Source organism: Pleurodeles waltl, chromosome 2_2, assembly GCF_031143425.1.
Source record: "Pleurodeles waltl isolate 20211129_DDA chromosome 2_2, aPleWal1.hap1.20221129, whole genome shotgun sequence".
NCBI classification, from domain to species: Eukaryota; Metazoa; Chordata; class Amphibia; order Caudata; family Salamandridae; genus Pleurodeles; species Pleurodeles waltl.
Genome location: NC_090439.1, coordinates 1,054,785,162 through 1,054,800,657, shown reverse-complemented (window position 1 = coordinate 1,054,800,657; position 15,496 = coordinate 1,054,785,162).

The window sequence follows — 15,496 nt, the reverse complement described above, 5'->3', positions numbered from 1 at the left end:
ATGCCTCCAATTTTTCTAGAATTAGCCGCCCTAAGATCTTCGCTGTGAAATATAATAATGAGATCAGTCATTAACAGGAGGGCAAATTACGATTGGCCTTTTCAAAAATGGAAATTATAACAGACTCTCACCAAGAGTCTATAAGATTTCCCTTAACTGCTGCCTTTAAAACGGTAGTAACAAATGGGCCCCAAAAATCTATGTTGTCTTTATAAAAATCTATGGTAACCCCATCTGGACCTGGGGCCTTACCATTAGCAGCTCCCTTAATTGCTTTAACTATTGACGGCTAGTCAACTAAATCAACTAGCCAAGCCTTACTAATAATAACAATCTGTATCCCACTGTCTCTCTCTTGGCCTGGGAAAAGTGCTTCAGAATTAAAAGGAGTACTAAAATGATCCATCCGATCCTGCTGACTAATAGGGCACTCAATCCCTTCTGATAGGAGGTCTGAAAAAAAAGGATGATTAACAATTTCCTAAAAGAGAGTTTGATCTTTCAAAGACGCTGCGTTTTACAAATCTTCCCAGGCCTTACTTCTGATTTCCTGTTTCCTTCTCTGTAGGGCTCGCTTATAATCCCATCTAGCTCTTCTTATATCTGCAACACTGCAAGGCTCTTGGGTTGTTGCCTTTTTAAAAGCTTTGAGTGCACTCTTGGCTAAACCATGATTTCCCTTGATGATCTTCATGGGATCATTCTAGGACTAAATTGAAGACTATGGCCATACTAAGTTTTTGAAAAAATACCATTATTTCTTCTAGTTTCCTCTCTGGTGATAGGCAACAAATATTATCATTAACCCTATTTTTCACTAGTGGGTTAAATAGTTCTTCTGGATTAATTTTATCCCACTAATATGTAACCTAAGATCCTCTTCTCTACGAAGGCCTAGACTAAAATCCAGCAATAAATCGATTGTATTATGGTAACTAAAAGGTAAAGTAAGTACTTTTAAAACCCTCAAACTACGCACTAAATCAGAGGAGAACAATATAAAATCAATAACACTACCTCTACCATTAATAGTGGGAAAGTTCTAACTTATAATATCGGATACATCTATTAGATTATGGGACAGAATCATTTAATTTTTTGCATTGCTACAGGCTGAATGTGTAAAATGGCCGATGGGAACCCTGAACACATCAGTAAAGCACAAATACGTTCCCCTTAAAATTGCATTTGACCGTATAAAAATCCCTATCCCACATAATAGAGGTGGGGAGTTTTTTTGATCTAATAAAAAGGCCCACGAGGCTCTTCTCTAATTTTCCCACTACATCCACAGATTGTGAAGAAAAATGGTTATAATAAAAGTTAATTAAAATCAAATCGATCATAGAGGCCTTTTGCAGATGTAAAAAATAAAATAAAAATAAGGGGACATCAGTCTAACCTTAATCTTCAAGTTGCCTATCCCACATGATATAAAAGTTTCAAGACCGCACGTCCCCCAACCGGCCGACAATGAGAGAGCAGGTGAGCAATCAGATGTATAACCATTCAGCAGTACAGGATCGGAGGCCCCGGATTTTGGCAACCTATAATTTCATAATTGTTTTAATGATTAGCCCAATCTTTGTTCTCAATTTTATCCCGGATTCCGGCAATGTTCTAGGGCAGGCCACTATCATTTCCCGGAGCCCTTATACATACTGATGATTCCTCTATAACAGTATGATTTGCAGAAACATGCATTCAACTATTAGATGAAGCCTCTCTAATATAATGGGGGCTCTGGTCAATGGTTCGACGGCTGTACTGAGCATCAGTCATTATCGGATAATCCTCATGAAACGTCAAAGCTATTAGGATAAACATACAATACTGGCCAGCTCGGCTAAAAAAAAACAGGCCTAGTTGGAATGTTGCGCCCAAAAGGCCCACGCTGGCTAAGGTTAGAAAATTGACCTAAGGAGGAACATTTTTAAAAAAGCCCAGCGGATGTGCCTTTATTCTACAGTTATACATGTTAAAAAAACTTTGGCGTGATACTAAAGCATGAATACTCGTTGGATCTCGACAGATTTATGACAATGCAATGCCCTTGTTAACGTGTCCTTCTATGTTAATTTATTACACATTAGGACTCGTTTTAGGCCAATGAATCTTGTGACCCAGTGGAGAGACACCGTAGGACGATATAACTGATCAATATGTCAAGCAATATATCAATAATGTCATCAATATTTACCACCACAATGCACTTTACTTTGGATAAAGACATTAATCAAATTGTCGACGCAACCATGACCTTTCAGCCATGAATAACCACATCTTCTGAAAGAATTTTATGAATTTTATTCCCTATTGATTACAATCTACGAGCAAAAGAGTTAATCTCAATACCAGGAAGCATAAGAACATAGTCACGATATGGCAACTGTGATAAGATTTCATTAATGCAAGAATCACAAACATCAACACATAACACGGTGGAAACATAGATCAGAATACAGCAAATGTCATATACGTGTCAGTTCAGCATAGCGTAACTTCAGTCATTTGTCTTATTTGCGTCAGTCAAAGTGAACTCCTGTCCTAACCACTAATTAGCATTAGCATGTTGGGCTTCATGCAAAACAATTTAGAACACCAATTTGAAAAACACCCAGCTATGGCCTCTATCAAAATGAGCAGTTGGTACCTAGAAAGGAAAAGCAAACAGACAAATTACAAATTTCATTGTCATAATTACCCTCCAAGGATTAGGTCAGCACACAGGATCAGTCTTCGTCTTTAAGACATCAGTCAAAACGCCATCAATCTAAACTCGTCTAAAGGACAGGGGACACTTCCCTCATAAGGAGGAGAAGCGTAAGGGGCAGTCTATGGGTGAGGATGATTTAATAAGTCTCAAAGTCACCAAACAGAGTGACAGAGTTTCTGGATAAAATCAATAGCATTCCCTACCGAGTTCTAACGATCCTTCTGTGACATGGGTTTTTATCCCTTTTTCGTAATACCTTATCCCAAAATTCTATTGGACATTTACTATACCCTATTATCTTTAACCTATGAAATTATGCATTAGGTAATTGTAATTGTCACCCCACATTAATTCATAACATTTTGATTGTTTTTCATAATTGACGTCTTCGGAGGTGGCACATCCGGGGGTTACTTCATTTCTTGGCACGTCTTCTCGGGTCAGCAGTTCCATTGTCCATGGTTTAAACATTACATTAATCTACATTTGTTTCAACTTTGTGTATAAACTTATACTAAGGCAGCAAGCATGCAGATGAGAACAGAATTGTAATGATACATTCATCTTTCAAGTTGAAGAAAAATAACATTTTGCAGGGTCATGGCCCTTTGCGAGTCAGCACACTGAAAAACAGAAAAATGCATTTAATATGAGAGCTAGGCACCTAAAACTCACAGCTCACGCTAACTTAAGGCCTATAAGATTTTAATGCAATGTCGTAAACGTTAATATAAACTTGATTATCCATTGCATGAACAAATTTTATTCATTATTGTTATTAGTTTGCATACACATTGGTGGCCACATATATCATAGTCATAATTCAAATGCATGTTTAAGCAAAATCACTATTATTGTCGTTTTCTATGCAACATCGTTGAGCATTGATATAAGCATTTCATTTTAGTATAAGTATTATTTTCTATGCTCTCTCACCCTTAAATGGATTTTAATGTATGACTGACCAGCTAACTCTGCGAGCCATAATGAGATCATTAGTCACTCCTGGGCTACAATTAGTATTTCTTGTACACCAAAACACTGCTCTGCTCATTAGGGTCCTGGAATCCTTATACTTGCCTTTTTCCAAAGGCAGAACATCAACCAGAACCAAGGTATATGGAGTACTCTCAGGGGAGAGATGTTAACGATCAAGGGTCCCATTGGATTTAGTCTGGTGAGTCAATCTCCAATTGCTCCGCAGTTTCACTGCTCTACCAGAGAGCTCGTATTGCACCCTCTGTTCTAATCCCACTGGGCCATCTAGCCCAGCCCTCGAGCTGATAACAGGTTTATTATTAACATAAGATCTAGGGGGATTGAATTGTGAAGGGGGAACAGGGTGTGCCTTAGTGTGTGCATTTAACAACTGACCCTCACCACCCCCATCATCTATAATATCATCTGTATGAGTCTGACGAGACAATATGGTCAGACTATTCCCCATGGTTGGCGGCTGTAAATTGGCTTTGCTGATAGCTCTTGTTAGCTGAGTAAGCTGGTCATCGATCCTCCCCAAACGAGTAAAAATAGGCTTCAGAATCTTGTTAATCAGATTTCTAAATGAGAATAGAAATCGAACTGTGTGGGTACCTCCTTCCCATCACTAGACCGACAGTCTCCTACCCCCAACTTCCCGACAGATCCCTGTTCATTGTTACGGGTAAGATGCTTTTGTTTTTGTTGTGGCTTTTTTCGATCTCGTGACAATCTCAGTACTTCTCATTCCTCTATTGTTAACAAGTGAATTCGCTGCGTCCTCCTTTCATTTAGGCCAAAGGAGGGGAACACACAAGTGAATCAATATGGGTGTTGAGAATAAGCAGCGGAGTAAGTGGCACTGGCTGTTGAACTGTCCCTACTACACAGCCCTCCAGCTCCTGTGAGAAATCCTCAGTTGAAGTTTGGTCATGGGCCCAGTGTAGGGACAGAGAAGACAGAGAGAGCCTTTTCTCTGTGAGCTTTATCTCTTTAGAGATTTCCCATGCTGTTCTTTGTAAGACACCATCCGCTGTGGCATTGGAAGTAGGTACCAGTTGTGTATTATTATGCTTACCTATGATTCCCACCCCACGGGGGCACTCTAAGCACAAAAACCAAAGGGTACAGCAGGAACGGCAATTCTCACCAATACACACTTCAAGATTAGATATACGACTATGTACCTCATTACCTTCAAGGCATACAACCTCCTAGAACAGTCTGTATGATACATGGCAGGATGAAGAAAAAAAAGGCCTTGGGGGGTACAGCCTCTTCTGGCTGTGAACAGGCGCAGACAGCCTGCTCTTGGCCCAGTCTTGGCCCTGGCACGTGCCAGGCACATCCCGCGAGCATCCTGTGCAGCAGTCGTGCATTGCTCTTTTATGGTTCCTCCTGGCGCAAGTGCAAGCAGGCGGTAGGTGGCCTCTCTGGGCAGAGGGTTGTGGGAAATGCAGTCCCAGTCACCAGAAAAAAAGTGTCCTGTGCAGCTGTCCTGTGTGTCTCATTTATGGCACCTCCGAGCGCAAGTGCAAGCAGGCAGTGGGCGGCCTCTCTGTGCAGGGGGTTGTGGGAAATGCAGTCCCCGGCCCCTGTGCCCACCAAAAAGTGTTTAGTCAAATACCTACCTTCTTGTAAAGACTTTCGCTCCGTCATGCAATATTTGTAACATTCTCTTAGCAAGCATACCATGTCTTTTCTGAAACGAGAAATATCTTTTATCGTAGGTCAAGTAAAGTGGGACATTAAACAGATGATTTGATCAAGGGATTCTTTATAACCATTAAGGGCCCGATTTAGAGTTTCACAGAGGTGGTTACTCCATCACAAACGTTCCTTGAATGTAGGCATTAGTCATTCCAAGATCCTTCAAACTTGACTATAGATCAGTCTAAATCACAAATACTTGATTATACAGAGAGCCTCTAGATTGCAGAATAAATATTCCTGATATGTTGGGAAATAGCTATCAATTGTATGACCTGAGTGCTTATAGCTAGGTGTGGGTATAACTCTTGTAATTCTGTGTAGCATAGTTGCATGGAATTACTTAAACATTCAGCGGAATTATGCAGGATTACACAAGCTATTTTCTTGGTTCAAAAATGTCCCTTAATGTTGAAAATAGATTTGATGATACATTTTGCTCCAGGAAATAGTGCTAAATGTAAGAGAACATAAATAATGACCACAGGCGCTCTCACTCACTAAATGCGCACTAGGGGTAGAACTTTCCACCAATTTACTCCCAGAATTTAGCACCCAGGGGGTCATTACAAACCTGGCGGACGGTGTTAAAGAGGCGGTAATACCGCAAACAGGCCGGCGAAAAAAAGGGAATTATGACCGTGGCGGAAACCGCCAACATAGACAGCCACTTTAACACTCCGACGGTACAGACAAGCAGCACAGCGGTCACCGCCAACAGACAGGAGGGAAACAAAGTACCGCCCACAGTATTACAACAGGCCAATCCACCATCTTTTCCAGGGCGGATACACTGTGGATAAAATACACGGCGGAAACAGCCATTTCAATGGGAAAACGATCACCTCAACACAATCCACGAGGAAGGAGGGCACCATGGAGCCAGAACTCCAAATACTCCCTGCGCTTGTCTTCCTGCTCCTCTACGAACATCAGCAACGGCGGCGCCGAAGACAACAGTGAGTACTGCACCTACGACATAGGGAAGGGGGGAGGCAAAAGTCACGGACACACACACGCAACACCCCCACCCCCAACCGACCCTCACCCACTACAACACACACACCAATGCATTTCCAAACATCACAGTAACAACCTCCAACCCCCCCCCGGAAGAATGCAAAGACAAAAGGAAATGAGTACAACCATTGTAATGTATCAAAATACAATAAGCTCATATATACATAAATATATACACATTCCAAATATATACATCACGATTAGTAGTGGAGGTATGCACATTTCAATGTCCGTGGACCACTGGGCCCAAAATGCATGGGCGAGGCCAACACACGATACCTGTCCTGAAACGAAGAGAACACTGCAGGGGCATCAGATAGAAATACAACAGGCACCTTAGGGGGAAGGGAAGGGGGGTCACCTCAGCCGGATGACAGCACCACGCCAGATCCACAACGGGGCTCCATGCCCATTGATGTATCCTGGGGAGTGCAAAGCCACAGTCTCACAAGTCTTTTCAGTGGGTGGTTTGCCCACTGGACCATCCTGGGGAGTGCAAAGCCACAGTCTCACAAGTCTTTTCACTGGGTGGTTTGCCCACTGTACCATCCTGGGGAGTGCAAAGCCACAGTCTCACAAGTCTTTTCAGTGGGTGGTTTGCCCACTGGACCATCCTGGGGAGTGCAAAGCCACAGTCTCTCAAGTCTTTTCAGTGGGTGGGTTGCCCACTGTACCATCCTGGGGAGTGCAAAGCCACAGTCTCACAAGTCATTTCAGTGGGTGGTTTGCCCACTGTACCATCCTGGGGAGTGCAAAGCCACAGTCTCACAAGTCTTTTCAGTGGGTGGTTTGCCCACTGGACCATCCTGGGGAGTGCAAAGCTACAGTCTCTCAAGTCTTTTCAGTGGGTGGGTTGCCCACTGTACCATCCTGGGGAGTGCAAAGCCACAGTCTCACAAGCCTTTTCAGTGGGTGGTTTGTCCACTGGACCATCCTGGGGAGTGCAAAGCCACAGTCTCTCAAGTGGATAACAGTTTCCACTGGTTCTAGAGGGGGACTGGTGCCCAGAGTGCATCACGCTCCCCGTGACGGTCCCAGTTCCGTCACTGCCCCTGCCGCTCATGGGCAAACGATGCTTGAGTTGGCGGTGCTTGCCCTGTTCAGCGGTGCTTGCCCTCTTCAGCGGTGCTGTCCATGGTGGTCTTTGCCCTGTTCAGCAGTGCTTGCCCTGTTCAGCGGTGCTTTCCATGGCGGTCTTTGCCCTGTTCAGCGGTCTTTGCCCTGTTCAGCGGTGCTTGCCCTGTTCAGCGGTGCTGTCCATGACGGTCTTTGCCCTGTTCAGCGGTGCTTGCCCTGTTCAGCGGTGCTTTCCATGGCGGTCTTTGCCCTGTTCAGCGGTGCTTGCCCTGTTCAGCGGTGCTGTCCATGGCGGTCTTTGCCCTGTTCAGCTGTGCTTGCCTGTTCAGCGGTGCTTTCCATGGCTGTCTTTGCCCTGTTCAGCGGTGCTTGCCCTGTTCAGCGGTGCTTTCCATGGCGGTCTTTGCCCTGTTCAGCGGTCTTTGCCCTGTTCAGCGTTGCTTTCCCTGTTCAGCGGTGCTGTCCATGGCGGTCTTTGCCCTGTTCAGCGGTGCTTCCCTGTTCAGCGCTGTTTGACTTTGCTGTCTCTGACCTGTGCAGCGGTGTGTGCCATGGCGGTCCCTTATTGCCCAGCGGGGCTGTGGCTGCCGGGGCCCTCCTGGGCACTGACTCTGGCGGTGGTCTCCAGACCAATGATGATTGTGCTGCCCTCCTGGGCACTGACTCCGGCGGTGGTCTCCTGAACAGTGACGATTGTGCTGCCCTCCTGGGCACTGACTCCGGCGGTGGTCTCCTGACCAGTGACGATTGTGCTGCCCTCCTGGGCACTGACTCCGGCGGTGGTCTCCTGACCAGTGACGATTGTGCTGCCCTCCTGGGTACTGACTCCGGCGGTGGTCTCCTGACCAGTGACGATTGTGCTGCCCTCCTGGGCACTGACTCCGGCGGTGGTCTCCTCACCAGTGGCGATTGTGCTGCCCTCCTGGGCACTGACTCTGGCGGTGGTCTCCTGACCAGTGACAATGAGGCTGGTGGTGCGTCTTGGGCAGTAGGGAGGATGGCGGCCTTCTCCACCGTGCTGCTCTTCCCAGACTTTGGAGACTTCTTCTGCCCCTTCACCACCTTGGAAGGAGTCACAGCTGACTCGACACTCCCCCCTGGGACCCTTGTGGGCGGCTTTGCCGGCAGATGTCTTCCCCCTCTCCCGTCGGGCACTGTCCAACTTCTGGTGCTTCACAGGGGGTGGACTGGCAGTGCTTTGGCTCCGTGTCACACTGGCAGCCCTGGTGCCCGGTGCACTCCACATACCTCTAACAGGCACCACTGGTACCGGAATCTTTTTGGCTGAGGTGCTACTACGGGACCTATGAATTGAAGGGGGGGGGGGGTGATGGGACAGAGGTCAAGGTTGCTCAGGAAAAGTTTCTGACGAACACTGGGACGGGTAGCTGGAGGGGGTCTGGGAGTGGAGGAAGAGGAGGTGGTTGTAGGAGGTGTAACTTTTGATGCTTTGGGTGCAGGTGCATGTTCTGGAGGCTGTCTTGAGGTGGATGGATGTTGGGTGTGTGTGTGCTCGCGTTTGTGTACTTTGGGAGGGGGCATCACAGACACACTGGGAGAGGACACAGGGGACGTGTAAATGGTAGTGGGGGTGGTGAGTGCAGGTGAGCGGGTGTGGTGTTGGGTGTTCTGGTGCGAGTCCTAGTGGCTGTAGTGGTAGTGCATGCAGGTGAGAGTGTAGATGACACTGGGAGGGAGGAGGGAGACGACGAGGAGGGGGACACAGTGGAGGCAGGGGATGTTGCTGTGTCTGTATGTGGGTGATGCTTGTGTGAGTGCCTGTGGGATGTGTGGTGCCTATGTATTCCTGCGCTGCCCTTGTGCGTTGACGTGTGTGCAGGCTGGTCTGATGGTGTGCTTGGGATAGGCAGAGGTACAGGGGATTGGGCCTGGGTGGAGGATGTTGGAGGGGGGAGGCTAGACACAGGGACAATGACTGCCATCAGTGCTGAGGCCAGAGATTGCAGGGTTCGATGATGGGCAGCCTGACCAAAATGAATGCCCTCCAGGAATGCATTAGTGTGTTGCAACTCCCTCTCTACACCCTGGATGGCATTCACAATGGTAGACTTCCCAACAGTGAGTGACCTGAGGAGGTCAATGGCCTCCTCACTGAGGGCAGCAGGGGTGACAGGGGCAGGGGCTGAGGTGCCTGGGGCAAAGGTGATGCCCACTCTCCTGGGTGAGCGGGCACAGGGCGAAGGCTGAGGGGCTGCTGGGAGGGCGGTGCTGGTAGGGAGGGTGGCGGCTGTACCTGTAGAAGTGGGGGGCACAGATTGTGCCACCACCACAAGGGAGCTCCCATCGGAGAACGAGTCCCTGTCGCTGTTTGCTGATCCGATGACCGCCGTGAAGCTCCCCTCGCCCTCCGTCCCACTGGTGTATTCCGAGTCCGTGGTGTGGCCCTCCATGGCCATGTGGGACGCAGACCCCTCGTGCTCCGGTGCCCCTGTACCTCCGCCTGATGATGCTGATAAACAAAAGAAAAGGGAGAGCACAAAAAGGGGTAGGGAAACAGAAGAAAGACAGGTTTAGTGCATGGCTTAACGCTACCGTTGGCGGACAATACAGACACAGCAGCCCCCTGCACTACGCTGTGCTCTTGGCCTCTACAGATGCAGTTCCTGGGATATGGCCTACATGGCTATGAGTGTCATATGCCCACATAGATGACACAGGGGCATGTATACCTGTACTTGGCACTCTACAGAGGTAGGGTGGAGTGGCACATGTCCTGCATTACGGAGGGGCCTAGCCTATGGAAATCGCCCTGGCCTAGGGAAACCCACAGCCCTCCTCCCCAACCCAGACCCCTCCACTGCGCGCAAAGTCATGAGAATGTGAGTGTACTCACCCCCTTGTGTCTGCTGTGATGCCCTCATGCGCCTATCCATTTCAGGGTAGGCCACCGCCAGGATCCGGAACATCAGGGGGGTCCTGGTGCGACGGGCACCCCTCCCTCGTTGGGAGGCCATCCCCAGCTGATCCTCCGCCGTCTTCTTGCTCCAGCGGCGAATGTCCTCCCATCTTTTACGGCAGTGGGTGCTCGGTCTCTTGTGGACCCCCAGGGTCCAGACGTTCTTGGCGATGGCACGCCAAATATCCTTCTTCTGGTGGGCGCTGACCTACATGACATGTAAGGGGAAGAAGAGAAGTCATTACCAACTGCACTGTCGTAGTGAGTGGCCCACATCCCTGCCCTTGCCATGTGGCGCATGCATTCACACTCCTTCATGCTCGCATTACTCTGCCCCCTTCCTACTTACATCCAGCCCTCTCCACCCAGGCATAGCCCATACAACTTGCACCCTATGTACTCACCTGTTGGTCTGGAGGGCCATAGAGTAGCGTGTACTGGGGGAGGACCCCGTCCACGAGCTTCTCCAACTCCTGTGCAGTGAAGGCAGGGGCCCTTTCCCCAGATGCACGTGCCATTGTCTCTTCCAGACCGAGGTCACAGCAGCACTTGCAGTGTAGGTCCTCTCCTGTCGAAGATCAGGTATCGAGTGATTGAACAGATAGAAAATGGCGGTCACGTCCGTGGCGGTGACGTCTGCGGTGGTGCGTATCATCACCGCCGGCGCACTTCGTCATTGGCTCATGGGACCCATAGGGTCCAATGTTAACCAATACAGCATTGCGCTGCGGTCTTCGACCGCCTACCGCAACGGTGTACAACGCCAGTGCAGTTACCTCACATCCCATTGTCCCACTTTAGAGGTCAGACAGCCGCCATTTCAGGGGCCCACATGGCTTCATTTACAACTGCGTCACACATACCTAGGCCTGGACTCAACACACATACAGGAAGATTTTTGTATTTTGTGTCGTGTTCTGTGTAGCTGTGGGTACATACCTCAGAGTTGGTTGACTCTGTGGTAGCTGTTGTCCTTCCTAGGCACCGTCAGTTGGGACATGTGAGGAGATGGCGGAATCCTCCGGTGCACCGACCGCTGGGGGACCTGTTGACAATGGAGGAGCGACATTTAATCATCACCTACAGGTTTGACCGTGCCACAATCCTGAAACTGTGTACCCAGTTGGAGCCAGATCTGATATCACCAATCCGCCATCCCACAGGAATCCTCCCTCAAGTGCAGGTGCTGTCAGTACTCCATTTCCTAGCAAGTGGGTCATTTCAAACAACAGTGGCCATTGCATCAGGGATGTCCCAGCCTATGTTTTCAAATGTGTTGTCCAGAGTGTTGTCTGCCCTGCTGAAACACGTGAGGAGCCACATCATTTTCCCTCAGGTGGAGGATTTGGCTACAGTTAAAGGTGACTTCTATGCCCTGGGACATATCCCTAACATCATAGGTGCCATTGATGGGACCCATGTGGCTTTGCCCCCCCCCCCCCACAGGAGTGAACAGGTGTACAGGAACCAGAAGAGTTATAATTCGATGAATGTACAGATGGTATGTTTGGCAGACCAGTACATCTCGCAGGTAAATGCTATATTCCCTGGCTCAGTGCATGACACCTACATCCTGCAGAATAGCAGCATCCCTTATGTGATGGGTCAACTCCAGAGGCACCGTGTGTGGCTATTAGGGGACTCTGGTTACCCCAACCTGTCATGGCTATTGACCCCAGTGAGGAATCCCAGGACCAGGGCAGAGGAATGCTACAATGAGGCCCATGGGCGGACTAGGAGGGTGATCGAAAACACCTTCGGCATCCTGAAGGCCAGGTTCAGGTGCCTCCATATGACAGGTGGTTCCCTATTCTACTCACCAAGGAAGGTGTGCCAGATCATCATCGCCTGCTCTTTGCTTCACAATCTTGCTTTGCGATGCCAGGTGCCTTTTCTGCAGGAGGATGGTCCAGATGACGGTGTTTATGCCAGCTGTGGAGCCTGTGGACAGTGATGAGGAGGAAGCAGAGGAAGAAGACATTGATAACAGGGACTCTGTCATACAGCAATATTTCCAGTGACACACAGGTGAGAACAATTTTTTTACTATTACATTTACTTTCACACTTCTACCTCTATCCTGTCTGTCAATTTGAAGCAGTATTTGCTAACTGAGTGGTACATTTCCATTACGGTTTCACAGGTGTGGTTACCAACGTGTGTCATCTGCTTGCATCCTTCATGGGCTTGTGATGTGTGACATAGGTATGTTGACATTACATTCTCGGATGGATTTTGTCATTGTCATAGATAATACACATTTTCTAAATCACAGACTGACTCCAGATTGTTTTGTGGTTCAAGGGTGTTTATTGAAGTGCTAAGTATTGGAGGAGGTGGCAAAATGGTGATGGGTGATGGAGGAAGAATGTCCATGGCAGAGTCAGGTCTATTAGTCTCTCAGGTGCACTGCCCATATGGGCATAGGAAGTGGAGCTGGGACAGTTCCAATCTGGACAGGGTAACAAAGTGGGACAGTGGGATGACAATCAGGGTGGTCTCATTTCCTGGCAGGGGTCTTGCCATCTTGCTCTGTCCTGTTCCTGGATCTCAGGGACCGCTTGCGGGGTGGTTCTCCGTCTGCAGGGGGTGGGGTGCTGGTGTGATGGTCCTGTGGCGGGGCGTCCTGTCCACTAGCGCCGGCAGAGGTGGTGGGCAGTTCATCGTCCAGGCTAGTGTCAGGGGCCCCTTGGAGTGCCACGGTGTCCCTCATGGTCTTCTGTATGTCCTTCAGCACCCCTACGATGGTGCCCAGGGCAGAGCTGATGGTTCTGAGCTCCTCCCTGAACCTCAAATACTGTTCATCCTGCAGGCGCTGGGTCTCCTGAAACTTGGCCAGTACCATAGCCATAGTCTCCTGGGAGTGGTGGTATGCTCCCATGATGGAGGAGAGGGCCTCGTGGAGAGTGGGTTCCCTTGGCCTGTCCGTCCCCTGTCGCACAGCAGCCCTCCCAGTTCCCCTGTGTTCCTGTGCCTCCGTCCCCTGGACTGTGTGCCCACTATCACTGCCCCCAGGTCCCTGTTGTTGTTGGGGTGGTGGGTTATCCTGGGTTCCCTGTAGTGGTGGACACACAGCTGATTGATGTGTCCTGGGTACGGAGGTATGGGCCCGCTGGGTGGGTGCTGTGCTGGTGTTACCAGAGGGTGGAAGGTCAGTGTTGGGCTGTGGCTGTGCGAGGGGAACCGACTGTCCAGAGGTCCACGATGGTCCGGGCTGGTCATCTGGATCCAGTTGGCCAGAGCTGCTGTCATCACTGTGGGCCTCTTCTGTGGGTGGGGTAGAGATGTCTGGACCCTCCTGTCTGGTGACATTAGGTAGTGGTCCTGCAGGGGTGTGAAAGCATGATTAATGCATCTGTGTGTGTCATGGTGTGCAATGGGTGGGTGAGCGTGTACCCCACTGCTAGCATTCCTGTGTGGGGTCTTGTGTGATGATGGTTAGGGGGTGTTATGGGTATGTGCAGTGGGCATGCTTTAGTGATGGGTGTCCATGCTTTGTTGTCTCATGCAGGGCTTGGTGTTGGGATGGGTGGTTTTTGTTATTAGTACATTAGTGAGGAGTTTGAGTGATAGGGGAGGGGGTGAGGGTGGGGGTGTGGGATAGCATGCAGGTAGGGTGGGGGATCTGATAGTTAATATTTGACTTACCAGTGTCCATTCCTCCACTGACTCCTCCGAGGCCCTCTGGATGCATAATGGTCAAGACCTGCTCCTCCCATGTTGTTAGTTGTGGGGGAGTAGGCGGGGGTCCGCCGCCAGTCCGCTGAATCGCGATCTTGTGCCTGGAGACCACTGAACGCACCTTCCCCCGTAGGTTGTTCCACCTCTTCCTGATGTCCTCCCAATTTCTTGGGTGCTGTCCCACTGCGTTGACCCTGGCCACGATTCTTCGCCATAGCTCCATCTTCCTAGCTATAGAGGTGTGCTGCACCTGTGATCCAAATAGCTGTGGCTCTACCCGTACGATTTCCTCCACCATGACCCTGAGCTCCTCCTCCGAAAACCTGGGGTGCCTTTGATGTGACATGGGGTGGTGTAGGTGATGTGTGGGGTGGTGTATGTGGTGATGAGTGTGGTGATGTGTAGTGGTGTGTGGTGTTTTGTGCGTGGATGTTGTGTGGGTGATGGTGTTGTGTGCCTCTGTGTGGTGGGGTTGCCTATTGCTGTGCTCTCTCTCTGTCACCTTCGTCTCTAATTTTGGGTCATAGGGGTTTGTGGGTGATGTGGGTGTGTGTTTTATATTGTGTTGGGTGTGTGGGAGTGGTGTTTGTATGTGTATCAGGTGTGTGTATTTTGAATTGTCCAATGTGGCGGTGTTTTGGAGATGTGTGTGTATTTTGAGCGTGGCGGTGTGTACCGCCAATGGAATACCGCGGTTGAAAGATAGCCGCGTGGATTCGTGGGTCGTAATAGCATGGGCGTGTTTCTGTTGGTGTGATGGTGGAGGATTTGTTTTCGCCAGTTTAGCACTGACCTTTGGTGTGGCGGACTTGTGTGGGTGTCTGAATTTCGGCGGATTCCGAAATGTGGGTCATAATAGCTGTGGTGGAATTCCGCGGCTGCGGCGGTGTATTGGCAGTCTTCTGCACGGCGGTAATCGGCTTTTACTGCCATTGTTGTAATGACCCCCCTAGTGTATTGTTCCAAGATGGTTTCCAGCTCATTGAGAATAGGATAGAAGTTAGGGCCTGATTTAGAGTTTGGCAGATGGGGTTACTCTATCACAAATGTGACGGATACCTCGTCCGCTGTATAAGGATTCTATTATATCCTATTATATCCTATGGAAATAGTAATACAGTGGATGAAATCTCATTGTGACGGAGTAACCCATCCATGAAACTCTAAATCATGCCTCTGGACTTTTTGCTTGCTAACATCGTTAGAAAGTAAACATTCACTAACTAGAAATGTTTTTGACTCTTGGGGTCATATTTTCAAGGGGTTGATGTAGGGCAGCACTGCAGGTGTTTTTGCTGCACTACCCCATGCCAATTCAAAAGAGCAGAAATCCAACGTATGTACACAAGATATGATGCAATTCTATCTTTTCCCCCTGGCCTGGCACACAATTTTGC